Source organism: Lemur catta, chromosome 8 (genome assembly GCF_020740605.2).
Source record: "Lemur catta isolate mLemCat1 chromosome 8, mLemCat1.pri, whole genome shotgun sequence".
NCBI lineage: Eukaryota > Metazoa > Chordata > Mammalia > Primates > Lemuridae > Lemur > Lemur catta.
The window spans coordinates 82,144,675-82,162,417 of record NC_059135.1 but is presented as its reverse complement, the minus strand read 5'-3'; the positions used below and the strand labels follow the sequence as shown (position 1 = coordinate 82,162,417).

Here is a 17,743-nt window from a genome sequence, read left to right as displayed (position 1 = left end):
GATCGAATATATTTTATAGGAGGAGAGCTTTGCTTCAGGTAAAGCCAATGAGCTAAGCTGATTTAAGATTGTCCTATTTAATCACTACAGAGACTTATTCTAGAAAGTCCTCAGTACATTAAGTTAGACGTAATTTTATATTATTCTCCAAGTATGTTACTTATAGTTACCTGTTTTATTGTTATTAAATCTGTCATTTAAAAACATAAGCAGCACAATATAGTGCACTCCAAACTATACTTTCTTTCATCACATAATTACATTAGAAAACACTAAGCCTTCTGCTACAAGGAGATAATACAATTCCTAGGTGTTCAAAGACACATGGCAAACAATGCCTAAAAGGGAATGTTATCTTACAGTAAAATATGCGTACCTCTGAGGGCTTTGTTTTACCACTGCTAATGTTCTTTTGGAATTCTGACAGAGATGTACATACAGGAATGCCACTGATTAGCAAATCACTACATACCAAATACCCAGAGAAAAATGCCACTAAAAATTCAAAAGCAAAACAGTGAATGCATTTTGAAATGAACTTTGAAAGCCATATATGGAAATTAAAACCTTTTTTGCAAACTGTCATATCTGTTTTTCTTGATTATAATGAAGCATTTGGTAGAATAAAGTATTTGATAGCTATAAATCGTTTAAAAGATGGAATGAGGAGCTGACATTATTGGTGTTTAAGGGTTTGCCCCTGACTTTATTCAGGGAATGAGGTACAGAGATGTCACCTATGGCCATACCACCCTGAATGCAGCTGATCTCATCTGATCGTGGAAGCTAGGTAGGGTTGGGCATGGTTAGTACTTAGATGGAAGAAGTGTGATTCTGTGTGTTCTCTGGAAAACAAGAGAGTTTTTTTACATGGGTGGATAAGTACTCTGTGTGAACTCACAGAGTTTTAGATCTTAGATAACTTTAATTGGAATTAAAGAGACTTTAGAGATCAGCCGGTCCAGACTTCATATAACAGTTTCTCTTATTGTCATTCACATAGTCTTGCCTGAAGTTAGTAGCAATTCTAGTCATACCAACTATAATTCACTCTTGTATTACCCACACTACAGAGGAAACTTTTATCAAAATATATGGAAACAGTTTTAAATTATTTTTCTCTACTAGGATGTTTCTGACTTTCACTCCCTTGGTAGTCTCCTGGCTTTAAATATCACCTATACTCTGATGACAGCTAAATTCTCTAGTTCAGTTCTCTTACTTGAATTCATATTTACCTATATTCACATCCAACTGCCTATTTGACCCCACTGTTTATCTAATAGACATCTCAAACGAAATATTTCTAAAACTGGACTGTTCATCTCTCTCCAAACCTGCCCCTCTTGTAGGCTTTGCCATCTTAGTTAACTGCCAGTCTATCTTTCCAATTGCTCAGTCTATAAACTTTGAGTCATCCTTAATTTCTCTCTTTTTCACCCCAAAACCAATCCTTAAGCAATCCTCTTAGGTCCACTTTTAAAATACATTTAAGAATCTAACCTGTTGGTACCATTTCTACCTTGATCTGAGCCACCATCGTCTCATCTTTAGTAATAGCCTCCTAAATGGTTTCCCCAGTCCTATCCTGGCCTCACTCTAATCCATTCTCACTCTCAAAACCCAGAGTAATCCATTTAAAACTAAGCCCAAAGATATCACTCCATTATTCAAAATTCTCCACTGTCTCCTCATCTCACTCACTCAGGGCAAAACCCAAAGTCCTTGCTATGACCTGTAAGGCCCTAAATAGATCTGGTTCCTCGTGACCTCTAAGATCTCATATCCCACCATTCGGCACCTGGTTCATTCTGCCCCAGACATGTTGGCTCTGGCCTCCGAAAGATGTCATCATGCTCCTGCCCCCTAAGGGCTTCTCACAAGCTTTCCCCGGGTATTCTCATTACTTACTCCTTCACCTTTTCTAAGTTATCGCTCAAAAATATCACCTTCTCAGTAAGTAACTCCCTGATCACCTGATTTAAAATTTACACAGTGTCCTCAGAGCTAGTTACACTTTTTTCCTGCTTTTTGTTCTTTCATATGTTGTCATTTTTTAATATACTCTATAATTTACTTTTTTATTTTTATTACCTGCCTTCTTCAACTGGAATATAAACTCCATTGAAGCAATACTTTGTCTTTTTTTTTTTTTTGCCATTATTGTATTTCCAGTACCCAGAACGGTTCCTGGAACAAAATACGTTTTCAAATAAATGTTTCTGAGTGACTCAGTTAATAAATAAAGACGCCTACCTGGATCTGTGCCCCTGACAGAACAGTCACTTTACCTTTACATTCTCTGTATCCTCATATCCTCATATGTGAAATAAGATGATCCTTATTAAGGTTTGTTCCATGCTCCGATGTTAGAGTTGTGATCACAGATCCACAGATATGGAAGGAAGCCCGGTGAAGTTCTGGGGCACAGCTTTACTATTTGAAGACTGTTGTAAAACTGAGCTGGAGTGGCCGTGAGAAAGGCACCCGGTCGTCCTATGATAAGACTGAGCTTCAACATGTAATAACTTTGGGTCAAGGTGAATCTGAGGCCACACTATCCTCTCTCAAAGAGTCATAAATCTGTCTGATGGTTTCATCTTTATATCTTTTTGCTTCTTTGGGCAGCCCAAGCAGCGTTCACTGCCTTCACTCAGCATGACTTTGTAAATGCTAGCAATACTACAGAGCTTAAAAGGATGAAAGATCTAATTAATATGAGACTTCTGGTGGGAATAGCTTTCAGGGAGTACTAATATGACTAGACAATTTTTAACAAAAAATTTCTGAGTCTAGGAGTCAAGGGAACTGGATCCTAAATCTGTTTCTGTCACTGTGTGGCTTCAGAGAAGTCACTTAACCTTTATGTCTCAGTCTTCTCATTTGTCAGATAGGTATTTGCCATCCCTCATCCCTCACGATTGCATAAGATAACAGACCAAAAAGCACTTTTAAAGTTTATAAATGCCCTACACGTGTTTCAGTCTTTTAAAACACTAACACTGTGTTAAGTGCTGAAAATGACAGAGAATTAAATGTGATCTTTGTTCATAAAACTAGGAGAGACAGTCCTATAGGTTCACAATTTACCTAACAGGATATGACATGAGCACTGGGAGATATTCCAGGGAAAAGGCCGCTGACAGAGTGGAAGAGTCAGGCATATGCAATTACAGTGTTGAATCCAATCATCGTCATGAGGTGAGGCTAGATATTTACAGATCTTCGTGGGGATGGGGAGGAACCTGACATTCTGGGTAGACAGGAGGAGAGGAGTTTTTTCAGAAAGGCAAAATTATCAAAGACGAAGTCACTTCCAACTTAAGAATTGGATATTTTACAAGCTGTACAGCTTATCTATATAACAGCCCCCAGCATTTGCTGCATACAGAAATGGAGTGTGGTTGCCATCAGAGCACAGTGGATGCTCTGAGTACCACACTTGGTACTGCCACAACTGTAGTCAGGACAGATCGCAATCAGGACACTTTTCTCTGGCTCCATAGATACTGACAAAATCTATGTTTTCTTTTTCCAGGGCCCAGCTCAGAAATCAGGGCTGATCAAATAAAGCACACAATCCCTTTGGCACTAAATTTGACTCGGCAGAGTCTGTATGGGGATCCTGGCAAGCAAAAGAATCATTTTTCTAAGCCATGGCCAGTCCCTGGAAGAAAAGTTAATCATAGTATGGTGCTCCAAGAGAGGAAGTGAGAAATTTTCAGAGCTGGGCAGAAGGGAAGACATAAGAGTAACCATAACAAGACACTTAGAGGGGAAAGCCATATTGGATTAAACTTTAGATGCTCTACAGCAGCTATACAGTGCCTAAGTCAGTCCCTATAAAAAATTAATTAATGAAAGGATGATAGCCTAGTCAGGATCAGCTAAGTCTCTATAATTGTATTCATTTGGTTGCAGAATCAAAACATTGAGCCTTTAAAATTACTGGATATTTGATTACCACTGTATGGAGACAACAACTATTATTTCTGAATGCCATCCACATGGCACAGCCACCAAGATGAAGCACCATTCAGAAGCAGCAGCAAATGTGTACTCTATGTTATACCCAGTGTGATTTGGCCAAGGTCACACAGATATGTTCAACAAAGGAAGCATTATTTCCATCGTCACTGAAACACAAACCTACTTTTGGAAGACAAGTGCCTTATAAATACACCAATTGAAAAACAAGCACAGTGAATTTAAGGCCATGTAAGCATGAGGAGATTCTTTAACATAAATGCTCTCTTCTAAATTTCTCTGCCAAATATTCTCTCAACCTTCAAAAGTTCTCAAAACAAATCTTCCTGTTTCATGTCCTTGATCCTGGTCCCTTCAATGAGTTTAGCTACTCTTTAGCACTTGTACACAAAAACTTCTTTTATATGAAATAGTCAGGAAATGCAATATCCAGGCCCTCCAATGTTCTGGTTAGCAGAAAGTTATGCTTCTGTCATACCATATAAGGTTTCCAACAGATTTCCAACAATAATAATACATGGGTATATTCTATTAAATTATATTATAATCATATAACTGTATGTCTGGTAGATGTAGCATAATCTCTTGGTGACTCATAAAATACTTTAGGATCATGGTGTATCTCAGTTTTATTATTGGTCACAGAAGCAAAACATCTATGCCAAAGTGCTTGTGGGTAGAGCATCATGTTTAATAGATTCCTGGTGAACATAAGAACATCTTTGTCCCCAAACTGTTTGGTATATAGATAGCTCTTGGTAACCCTAGGCATTTTTCATCAACCTACTAACAAGATTAGCTCCACTTAGTTTCCAAGATCAAACAAGATCAGGTGTGCTCTATTTAGGATATTTTTATATATTTGATTGTGATTATATTCATTTATGCTTGAATGTTTTCTCCATAACAGTCTCCTTCTCATGTTTTCATTTCATATTGTCTCCAGGCTCTAAGATTTTATTTTCCATAGAAATTTCTTCCCCTCAATGTTTATTTTAATGCTATGCACAATGAGTTCTTCAGAAACCACACAGTAACTGGTGCTTACTGGCTAGGTTTTGTTAAACATTATGGGAGATCATTGTTTTAAAGTGAGCTCCCACACTAGGCCCTAACAAACCAGACCAAACCAAAATGGAATCACTCGTGCTAAATGCCACGTAATCAAACTAAAGTTTAAGGAAGCAAATAGATCTCAAACAGACCAATTTTTCCTGAAAACAGGATTCCGGTCTACGTGAATCAGCGTGATAAGGAAGTCCCCTCTGCTTTAACCAGTGCAAAGAAGTAACATGACGTTAACCCATTAGTTATTTTTTATCTTGTTCTGTTTCCTTGTCCCCACCTTACAAAACCCACCATTCTGCCATTGCATGGTGGGTGCTTCATTCTATCTTGAAGAATGGAGGCTGCCCCAGTTCATGGATCACCAAAAAAAAAAAAAAAAAAAAAAACCACCACCAACAAAAAATCCAATTAGATCTATAACAAAAATTTGTTGTTATTTTAGTCATTTTGTCTTTTGACAGTTCTATATAGCAAAAATAGCCAACATGTTAGTAAGAAAATAACCAAAATGTTATTGTAAATAATATAGATTTTATGGTTTTCCTGGCATGCTCTGCAGAGCTCTGGGATTCCACAGATATGCTTTACTGGCCACCATGATATGAAGAGAAGGCTAAACTCACTTCTCCCTGTGCATCCCAGACCCTTCAACCTGAGAAACTCTGTGCTTTTCTGTTTTGTAAATTGAGATTCTATACAAGATTGTGTGTCAAATGGATTCCATAGCATAAAATTAGTTTGACAATATGTAATGTTGAACCAACTACTGATTGACAGTGAATATTTCACTTTGGCAAATCTACTTGCTTGTTGACAAAACCATTATTGAGCAGTAGGCGTGATATTGACAAGTCCTTTTCTTTGGTGTGGAAATATTTTTAAATGCTTACCAAGAGTTCAATGCTGAATAAAGCCCATGTACTCCCAGCAATTACTGTCCAAAGCAGTATTATGCCAAACATTTAACTGAGCTTCCACTCTATGATTCTAAAAGCTAAGCAAAAATGCTGTTGTTACTTTGAAGATTTGGGTTAGAATTATTGGAGAAGCACGTTCGCATGCAGTTTGACTCTTCTCCACATTGGAGTAATTACCCAGCATTGTAGCTGGACTCAGGGGATTTTGAATGTAGTAATGAATTGCGGCAAACCTTCCAAGAAATGCAGAACCATATGTCTCAGGGAATGGGTTGGAGGCTGCAGCTATAGATAAGGATGTGGGAAGGGAATGCTAGTACTTCTAAAGCCAACTGTGTAAGGTTATGAATTGAAATTCATTGCTAATGTAGATGAAGCTGGAATGTATTTTTCCCATGCTGTTTAGGGGGGAATTTGTCATAGTAGCAGGAAATTGGATGCTAAACTTTGTCAGTTGCTTTCTAATGATTAAAGAACAGAATGTTCAGATTCTTAGAATTTTTATACTAGAAGTACAAATTTATATGTGGCTTATATTATCTGGATGGCTATAATTAGAGACTCTCAGAAGCTTAAGCCAGATCAAGAAAAGGCCAAAATAAAGAGATTGAAATTAATAAGAATTGAAATACAGTAGATGAAAGTAGCCAGCTGTAGAAGTTCCATATTCAAGAGATCTTTTTCTTGAGGAGATCGAAATCCAATCAAGGAATCAAATGTAAATAAGAAAAGCGTAGCTTAATCAAATCCATTTATTATCTGTAAAGAGGATGAAATGTGTTTGTAGAGGCATAGTAATTCACACTGAGGCTAGAAAAAGTGTTACCAAAAACAAAGATCTGTAAAAATCTACTCAACACTATCTGAGAAGAAGGAAGATTATATCTCTAGGTCATCTGAGGTAAATTCTATCCATAAATAGGGGTGGTTCACCAAGCTTTTCTTACAGCCTCTAGGAAATCTTCAGGATCTCAGGAAAGAAACAATAGGCCAATAGGCTGGGTGGTGGCTTAAGCCTGTAATCCTAGCATTCTGGAAGGCCTGAGGCAGGAGGATTGCTTGAGGTCAGTAGTTCAAAACCAGCCTCAGCAAGATCGAGACCCCCCCCCCACCCAGTTTCTACTAAAAAATTTAAAAATTAGCTGGGTGTGGTGGCGCATGCCTGTAGTCCCAGCTACTCAGGAGGCTGAGACAGGAGAATGGCTTGAGCACAGAAGTTTGAGGTTGCAGTGAACAAGGCTGACACTGAGGCACTCTAGCCTGGGCAACAGAGAGAGAGAGACTCTGTCTCAAAAAAAAAAAAAAAGAAAGAATAGAGAAAATAGAAATCTACAATGAGTTGACTTTAATTAAAAGAGATAATCTTAGATAATCTGAGTGGCCCTGATTCAATCAGTCAAAAGACTTAAGAGCAGAACTAAGGTTTCCTGGAAGAAGAAGAAATTCTACGTGTGAACTACAGCTTCAGACTGTGTCTCAGAGTCCCAGCCTGATCTGCAGATTTTGGACTTGTCTAACCAGTTCCCACAATCAAGTAAGGCAATTCCTTAAAATAAATCCCTTTGTATATATTGCCTGTTGGTTCTGCTTTCCTGGTTGAACTCTGGCTGATATACTCCCACACAACCTGTCTCAGGCAACCAGTGGAGAATAGGTCATAAAAATATAAAAGAGGAAGACTATGGTCAAGCAAACAGGGGATTCAACTGAAAAGAGAGATAAAGGGGGATGATGGTGACTAAACCCCCCACCCCCGACAACAGCTGTGAACCATACTGGATAGAATGTATGACTTCCACAAGGGACAGGTACTTATAGGGTGAAAATTGCTAACATGTCTCAGATTAGTAGCTTGAGAGGAAGACAAAAGCCAGACAGATTTCAAAATAATATTGATAGGAGTTCTTAGTGACTAAGACAAAACTGACTGGCAGTTTATTGGCAGAACCACAGAAGTCTGTCCATAGTTCACTGTGAGTCCAGGAAGCAGGGATGGCAATGAAACTGCTCTAGGGCCTGGCGTGTGCCATGATTATTCTTTTGCCTGCGATTATTATCAATGTTGTGTTATGAAGAAGAATCTAATGTCCGTTACAAAAGGCAAGGTAAAGAAAGTCTGAGCAATGAATGCTTCTCCATGGTTTGGTGCATTAGTGAAAACAAAGGTTTCTGAGCAGGACTGAAGAAATGATCTGGGGAAGATGCCAGGAAGGAAAAGATGCCTAGGAGGCAAAGGAGAATTAACACTTGTGTTGATAGAAAAATGCTTTGAGTAGATGGAAAGAAATTCACTACTACTAAAGTTGTGCTATAGGGAATAAATTTCCAGTACCAGAGTGACAACTTGGATATCTCTCAGCTATCAGTCTATAAAATAAAATCACATTATTTAGATATCAGCATCATGTTATCTGCTCAACTGGGTCAAAGACTAAATTTAAAGTAACTTTAGGTGTAAATTAGATTGTTAGGGAAAGGAATGCCTTCTGCAGTCCTGGGAAGTCCTAAGACCCTCAAGTAATGAAATTAAGCAAGAATTATGAGCAGTGTGTTCTATTAGACCTCAGGTAGGTATGAAGTTTCATTTAGGCAAGGCGTAGATCCAGAAGTGGATGGACAGGTTATAAATAGTAAGTACAATTCTCTAGGATCAATTGAGTAGTGGCTTTAAGGGCTTTGAGGGCCTTCGAGACTATTTCTTCCACATCATCATCTGAGGATTCTAGGGAAAGCTGGAGATGCAATGCCTTATTCTTTAGTGTGTTTGTCTTACAGTAATGGAAACAAATGCATTTATATGCACATATAGAGATAAACACTATAGTATCACGAATTAGACAGACTGAAACATGAGGCATTCTGGTAACTTAGCAATTTGTATCAACAAGAAATGAGGAAAAGCTGAGACTGTGAAGAACACCAGCCAATCTTGAGCAGCGAGCTTCTGGGGCAGTAGCCAGGAAGTTCAATGCCGAAAAGCCAAAGGATATGGCAGCCCAAGGCTAAGTAACTAAGGGTCCCTATTAGGTAGGGAACAGTATCAGGGATCCATCTGATATTGATTATAGTTCTCTTCACAGCAAGCTTCTTGCCAGGAGCCAAGATCCACAGGAAAGAGGCTTGGTACAAGCCAGATAGGGAGTTGGAGTCACAGCCAAGTGAGTTGCAGCTTAGGGAGTATCTCAAGCCCAGCAAGAAAAGCATAGCAAATTCATGACTTGGACTAATATGTGGGTAACAGGGAAGAAAAAAAAAAAAATCTCTGCAACAAAAGTCTCACGTGCTCCAGGAATTTGGCAAGACCATGCCAATTACAAACCAGGAAGAATATTTCTAGACTCTGTCTGTAGGTGGCACTAAGGAAACTGCTCTTACCGCCTGAGTCAGGCTCTGCTAGGAAACCGGGGTCAACTGAGTTCAGCATGAGAGGGGTATTATTGATTCCAGCTGGCTGCACCTGGGGAAGACAAAGGTAAGGAAAATGAGATCATTAAGGACAACAGGTACATGTCTGTAGCTGCATAAAAATAAGTGTCACTTGAGTCCTTCAAAGCTATTATATAGGCTGAGTCCCACGGAGCCCTTGTCAGTGAGGAATCAGTTTTTAATGAATAAGGTTCTGGGAGCTCTATGCTATATATTTCTAAGAACTATGCTCCTGAGCAGGTGAATGAAAAGAAACTTCTGCACATTTACTCAGGCAGATATTCGTTCAGCATAACAGGAATTGTTATGTTTTGATCTCAGTAATAGTTTGTGAAGCCTACTGGAGAGTCATGGAAAGAATGATCAAAGCAAGGACACAAATAATCTACACTTGCTTTTTCATGTAGAGCCTGAAAAAAAATCTTTTTTACCCACCTTTCATTATCCTTTGAAAAAACTCGTAGGGAAATAAAAGCAGATGTCTGGAGAAGTCATCAAGAAAAGCCACGAATCAAAAAAAGGAGATTTCAAACAGATATGTTTTTAATGAACTGGCTGAAGGTATTTTGGGATTTTTTTTTTTTTTACCTGTTTCATCCCAACTGATCCCAGAGTGTTGGTGGCAGGGTGTTCTATCAATCAGACTTTTCCAAATCTAAATGTGCTGTCATTCTACTTTCTTTGGCAAGAGAAGACTTAAAGTGCATGGAAGCGTGCCTTACAGTACCAAAAGAGCTTTTTTCAGCAATCCAGTCCAACTACTTTCCTCTTGGTCCACAGGTACAGCAACCTGGAAAACTTGGAATAAATCTCGATCCATCCCTCTGTTACACCACAAGGGAAAAATATGAAGTCACTACTTATAAAAGCTATCCCAATTCACAGAACATTCATTCAGTGGCTTTCTTTATTTTATTTCCCAGAGTCATACTATTTATTTAACAACAAAATTAAAATAGAAAGAGCTTTTTGTAGTTAAGGTACTTTTTTTTCCTTTTAAAAAAGATAACTTTTTCTATTTAATTAGGTGTTTTGAATAGATAGGCACAAGTAATTTTTACAACTTTCAATTTTTTAATATGACCCTGATTCTAAGACAGCCAATGGTTTTAGTGCTAGAAGAGGCCCAAAGAGATTATCTTGCTGTATTCCTCTATGTTCTAGCCAATAAGATGTAATTAGGCCATGTCTTCATTTTATGGAGTGAAATTCAATGTTATGCTGAGGAGGGTGTGAGAATCCAGGACACCTGCCTCTGGTGGAGGGCCTTGATCTACCACACCATGCTGCTTCTCTTCTGGAACAATGTCTGATTTAAGCCATCTTCCTATGAACCAGGCCATAGACATCAACAGTAATTGATTTCTGTGAAATTGCCAAGCCAGATGAAGATGATTAAAGAGTGTATTCACAATAACAACTTCATAGTTTCATAGTTAAAATTTAAAAAGGTTATGTAGAGTATGTATGGGCAATAATACACATTTTTCTCCTTTATAAAGCAGTAAATAGTAATAGGAGGCATTATTGGTAATTATTTAGATTCTCATACCAATGTGGATAATTATACAATTGCCAAATATCCTAGTGAATATATTCTGGTCTGAGAGAAAATTCAAGTCAAGAATTGTAATCAGAGAAACAAAAAAAAAATGAAATTGCTGTACAGAAATATATGGTAGCATGTACTGGTGCAGCATGGTAAGAAATTTGCTTGTGCTCTCTGTGCCCCTTGGTGGATGAGACTAGAAGGAGTGAATAAAGAAGGATATGGGAAACCCGAAATTGGACATTTCCAAATGGGAATGATGGGCTTTACACTATGCTACTCTTGCTCTAGAGAAAGCTATCACTCTTCACTAAGCATAGCCTAGCCTGGTTTTCCAAGGCAACAGATACAGTATGCACTAAAAAGTGGGGAGTGGTATTTCTACAGATAGTCTCAAGAAAGTCGGGTGGCATCTCAAGCCAGCCTTTGAGAAATCCTTGTCTCTAATGGAAAATAGGGATATAGAAAATAAAGTTTATTATTAAAAATACATATCATTATAAAATGATATTGACATTACTGAAGCAGATATTTCTACAACATGGTTTTATTAATAACATTTTATGAAACTGGAGATTTGATTCTTTACATTAACAGTGTGGACAAGACTTCTAGCTGGTAAATTAACACTTTCAGCATTCAAATATGCTGCAATTTTGCCCATCTTAAGATGATAATACATTCACCTGGTTTTTATCCTACTTCAGTGGCTATTTTGTTACAGTTTCCTTTGCTAGTTTTGCCTTATCTCTTTGATTCTAACTATTGGAGGGCCCCGGGGCTCAAGCCCATAGACTTTTCTCTATCTATGCTGCTTGCATTGGTGATTGAGTTTCGTGGCTTTAAATATCACATATAAACTGACAACTCCAGAATTTATTTATCCAGTTTGGACCTCACCGCTGAATTCCAGACTCATATATCCAACATCCTTCTTGATATCTCTGCTGGGTATCTGATAAATAGTTCTAACTGGAAATGTTAAAAACCAAACTTCTTATCTCCTCCTATCCAAATGTGCTCCACCTCCATTGCCAACATCCTAGTCAAACCAGTATCCTTTTTTTAAATTGCAATAACTTCACTATTTTCATCCCCCACCCCAAGTCTAATTTCACCACAGAAGTCAGAATGATCCTCTTAAGACTTAAGGCAGATCATGTAACAACATTGATCAAAACTCTATATCTCATTTGGAGTAGAGATAAAAGTTCTTACAGTGGCCCACAAGACCACACAGAAGCTAATTCCTCAGGCACCACTCCACATGTTCCCCCTGAGCTCTGAATATAAGTAACTGGAGAATGGAGACAAATTCAGCATATATTTTGGAGGAAGTACTATTAAGACTTCACAATGGATTAAATGTAGTAGGATTAAGGGAAAAACAGCAATCAAACATGGTAAATGACTCCTTACTTTTTGGCCTGAACACCTGAGTAAATGATTATATGTTAACTTTCATGAGAGAGACTAGAGGAAGAGTAGATATATGCCTACCTGATGTGTGTTTGTAGGATAGTATTGTAGGGAGTAGATAAGAATTCTGTCACATACATTTTAGGTATTGGGCACCTATTGTACATCTAAGTGAAGATTATGAGTATGCAGCTGGCTACAAAGTCTGGTAAGAGAAAACTAGGTGAGTGAGGTTTCATGAAAATGATGCTATTAAATATTTCAAAAAGGATGCAGTGATAAACTATTTTGATGCTGACAGTGAATTAGATAAATTCAGATCATTGGTGACCTTGGGAAAATTCTATCAGTGGAATAGTGGGATGGGTTAAAGAGAATGGGAGGAGTGAAATGGAGGAGAGTTTATCTAATTTGGTGGTGAAAAGCTAAATTGGTTCTTTTCTGATTGCATCTGTTTTTAACCATCCTTATTGTGATATAATTAACATACTATAAATCTACCCATTTAAAGTATACAATTCAGTAGTATTTACTATATTCATAATATTGTACAACCATCACCACTGTCTAATTACAGAATATTTTCAATACCTCCCAAAGAAACCCCATATTTATTAGCAGTCACTTTCCATCCTCCCAACCCCTGCCAACCACTAACTTTGCTGTCTCCATGGATTTGCTTTTTCTGGACATTTCATGCAAATGAAATCATACAATGTGTGGTCCTTTGTGTCTGGGTCCCTTCACTTAGCATGTTTTCAAGGTTCATCCATGGTTGTAGCATGTGTCCATATTTCATTCCTTTTTATGGCTGAATAGTATTCAATTATTGTGTGGATATGTGACATTTTGTTTATCTGTTCATCAGAGATGGACATTTGGGTTGTTTCTACCTTTTGGCTATTATGAATAATGCTACTATGAACATTCATGTATGAGTTTTTGTGTAACCATGTTTTCATTTCTCTTGGGTACATACATTAGAGAGTTACTGTGTCATATAGTAATTATACGTTTAGCAATTTGAGGAACTACCAGGCTGTTTTCCAAGGAGGCTGCACCATTTTATGTTCTAACCAGAAATTCTGACCAGGTGTGGGTCTTTTTAAAACATACTTCATTTCTACTTAGCTTTTTGAACATGTGGAATATGGTCACAATAGTTGCTTTAGTGTCCTTTCCTCTAATTATATCATCTGTGTCCATTTGGGGTCCATTTTGATTATCTGGTGTTCTCCCTATTACGTGAGTTGTGTTTTCCTGTCTCTTTGTAGGCCTGGTAATCTTTGATTGCAAGCACACTTTGTGAACTTTACTTTGTTGCATGCTGGATACTTTTGAATTCTCATAAATCTTGAGCTATGTTCAGGGAGGATGTTAAGTTACTTAGAAACAGTGTGATCCTTTCAGGTCTTGCTTTTATGGTTTGTTTGGCAGGTTGGGAGCATTTTTTAGGCTAGGGCTAATTATTCCCAACCACCAAGGCAAGACTTTCTTGAGTACTCTACCTGGTACCTGTGAATTATCAGTTTTTCCAGTCTGGCTGGTGGTAGGAATAGGCAGTATTCCTCACCCTCCTGGTCTTGTCTGTGCTCCAGGCACAGGTTCTCTCTATTCCCCCAGCTGGTTCTCTCCTAGACTTCATGTAGGTTCCTCTTTGTAGTACTTGGCAAAGGTCCTTCTGCAGACCCCCAGGGTTCTCTCTGTGTAGCTCTTTCTCCTCTTTGTCATCCTGGCCTATGAAATCTCACTGCCTTGATATCCCTGGACTCTCAGTTCTATCTCCTCAATTTAAGTCCATAACTGGGCCCCACCTCAGTTCCCCTACCATGTGTCATGACCTGAAAAATCTCCCAAGTTAGTAAGCTGTGGCAATAGTAGGTCTCGTCTTTTCTATTTCCTATCTTTTAAGAATCACTGTCCATCATTGCTTGATATCCAGTGTCTCTAAAACCATTGTTTACGTATTTTGTCTGCTTTTGTTGTTGTTTTATTGTTTGGTTATTACAGGAGGAGGATAAATCCAGTTCCTGTTACTCCATCTTGGCCATATATCTTTTCTTAATCAGAGGTAGCAGGAAGGACTCTGAAATGGCCCATCATCAATGCCTTTTCTTCCTTGTTTATGATGAGAATGAGGGATTTGGCTCAGATCATTTCTGTGTATATTTACATAGTTTTTTGTTTCTCAGATCTTAAAAAACAGATGAGGCCAGCACTGATGCCTCAAATAGATTCCTTTTCTGGAAACAAAAGAATTCCACTGGGGAATACTCATTTAGAGTGTGGGTTGCTAGGCCAAGCATTGTCCTGGCAGAATTTACAGATCCAAATGCCTACACAGGGACCTAACAGATGGGAAGTGTAGGCCAGATGTCATGTGTGATGAGCTGAGGAAATGGTAGTGAACTGGAGAGGCAGACCTGGCCCAAAGTGATTGAAGTTCAAATGTATGACAGCAAATAAAAGTGTCCTAACTTTCTGGCCCAAATTAATCCCACTATTTGCATCCTAAACTCCCACCACCCACCTGAATTATAAGACAGTTTTTATTGAAATATCTTATGACAAAAATATCTTTAAAAGAAGTATAATATATAGTATTTATAATTACTATATAGTATTATTGTTATTAATACCCATAAGTCCTTCAAAGGGGGCTCATACTCCCCCAAAAGAAGATTAGCCAGGAGAATCATTGGTAAGGAAATAAGTGTAATTCTCCTGAAGCAATAAGTATTATTTTTACCCATCTTGAGATGTTGTATGTCCACAAAGCTCAGCAATATAGTCATGTCAAGGACAGTACATTGCTTCTGTCTTCTCAGCAAAAGTAACCCTTTTACTCAACCTGTTTCACCTGCTTTGCAGCTTGCTTTGGTCAATATATTTTTAAGGTAGGAAGAAAGCTACCTGACACAGTTGGAGATGGGAAACTGGTCTTGGAAACCTGTTGATCTAAGCTAGGAGAGACATGTTTGGAAAGCTGTGATCAATATTTTAAATACAATAATATCTAGACTTTAAATAGTTATGGTTTGGTTTATAGTTTCCTAGAAATTCAATGGTAGGCTAAGAGAATCATAGCAGGAATGATAATAATATGAAGGATTCTGCAGATTATGACCTAGCTGTGATGCTCATAACATTCTAATTCCTGCACCTACTCAGGGTAGTTTATACAAGTACAAACCCAGAATATCTGAGTCATGTTATGAGTGAAATAGATGTTCCTACTAATACTCAATCTGAGTTTCCTTGCCTTTTAAAGGACATCAAAGGATTGCAACATACAAAAGTCAGATATAAAGCACTTAGTGTGGTTTTTTAATACCCAGTAAAAATAACAAAGGTATTAATCGTAGGAAGAAGAAAGCCCATCTTGGTTAGGCAGTCCAACCACAATACTTAACAAGAAGACCAGCCTGTCCAACACAAATACTTAGTGACACACACCACTGCTGTGACAATACCCACTTTCACTGCAGCATTTATGGATCGCTAAGGTTATGGTTCATGACTGAACTACATTTTTAAAAGTCTTTTTCCAAATCATCTTTGGAAAGCCAGGCTCTTTTTAATTTTTTTTAACAACTTAAATTTAAAAAGAAGTGACATTTTTTCAAATATGTTTTGTTAAATCAGTAGTTTTCAACTTGGGGTGCTTTTATCCTCTCTTTCCCAGAAGACATTTAGCAATATGTAGACAATGTGTTTTGATTGTCACAACTACACAGGTGGGTGCTCCTGGCAGGGATCCACTAACCGTCTCACAATGCCCAGGACAGCTCCCAACAACAAAGAATTATCCAGCCCGAAAGGTCCATGGAACTCAGACCGAGAAATCATGTGTTAGATCGAGGCTGTGTGATGCTGTTAAACTTCTGTATAAATTCCAGTTGAGAAATACCTTTGCAGTTAACTTTTAAAACCACACTGTTTCAACAAAAATAACTGTTAGGCTTATTTACTCTTTTAAAATAATAACCTATTACATTTGCTTAGAATTTTAGCATTTAAACAATTCTTTCAAATATTTTATTTCATTTTCTCCTCATAAATCTATGATGAAGTTATCTTTTTCCCTGTTTTTTACTACTGAGGGCATTGTTGTGCAGGAAGAGGCTAAGGGACTGAAACAAGGTCACACCAATTCAAATTCTGAATGAAAAATCCTGTGCTCTTGTTGCTATCCTACAGCTGTGACACTCTTGTTAAGGACACTATGTAAAAAGGGATTTAAAAATCAATAAAAACAGAGGAAATTTGGATTTTGAGAGGAGAAGTTCTACCATTTTTCCTCCTTTGCCGGCAAAGTAATAAAACTACTCTTTCCTCCCCCCAAACGATTTGTCCTTATTCTTCCGATTCGGCCTCATGGACAAGTGCTGAGTTTTCGGTAACAGAGTTGGCCTTCCTAGTTAGAGCCACAGGCTCACTTGTGACTCCCTGGAACTGCTGGAAGAGGCAGGGAGCAGCTCTGGGACAAGCCGTGGGTAACAGCATCGCCTCTTCAGGTAAAAAAGAAACAGATTCCTAGCAGCTGCCGGGGCCTGTTTTGCTCCAGAAAGTCCAGTCTTTTTCCTTCTGGATAGAAGCAGCTTCAACCAACCTGGACTGGGTTGAGGAGGAGGAAACAGATTTGGGAAGCCTTGCAACAGCCATGGCCATTTGTAAGTAAAGCCCCCTGGGACGCCGAGACCCTGTTTCCACCTGTTTTTTGGGGTGGGGTTCAAACCTCCCTGTTGGTTTAGAGGTGCTGTTTGTGGGTGGAAATGTAGTGGTTTAGAGGGCCGGGGGACCAGGTTTGAGTCTGAAGCTCTTTTGTGGTTCTCAGGGAATGGGGAGACTAGGCCACCATTTGGGGAAGGTTTCCCAGGGAACTGGTTGTGGGGGCATTTTATCCCCTCTGATTTTCCATCTGTGAACCTTTCAGCCCTGTGGCAGGGCATTTTGGGCCCTGTTGAGGTGCAAATTGGGTGGCTTTGTCCCCTTTTGTTTCCTATTTGTTTGATACGCCTGGCATTTTATGTTAAGAATTCTCTGTATTGTCTGTGTGTGTTTGTAACATATTGTTGCAATATAGGAAAGTTCCATCTAAAAGTCCCTTGGTAAAAATTTTGGCTGGATGGTTAACCTATAGCTGCAAACCTACATCTAAGGAAAATGGTTTTATAATAATCCAATGTATGTGCTGGAGTGTGAGGAAAAGTGGCTGTTAAATGAAACTTTAAATTGTACTGTCTTGTAACAAATTATTTTGTCAAAGATCAGGTATATAGAACAAGATCCTACATGTGTTGGCTTATTGGGTAGAAAATGTTTGATTTATTCAAGGTTGGATGTTTCATGTTTAATGACCTAACGTGATCTTAGC

The 17,743-nt window shown here is 38.3% G+C and overlaps 1 long non-coding RNA gene across 1 annotated transcript in view; it reads right to left on the bottom strand.

Annotated features, from left to right (window-relative positions):
- Positions 1–17,743, bottom strand: part of LOC123643447 — a 120,734-nt gene that overhangs the window by 94,695 nt on the left and 8,296 nt on the right. Inside the window, exon 2 of the long non-coding RNA XR_006736789.1 lies at positions 9,348–9,429. This is a non-coding gene — a long non-coding RNA (uncharacterized LOC123643447). The remainder of the gene's footprint in view (positions 1–9,347; positions 9,430–17,743) is intronic.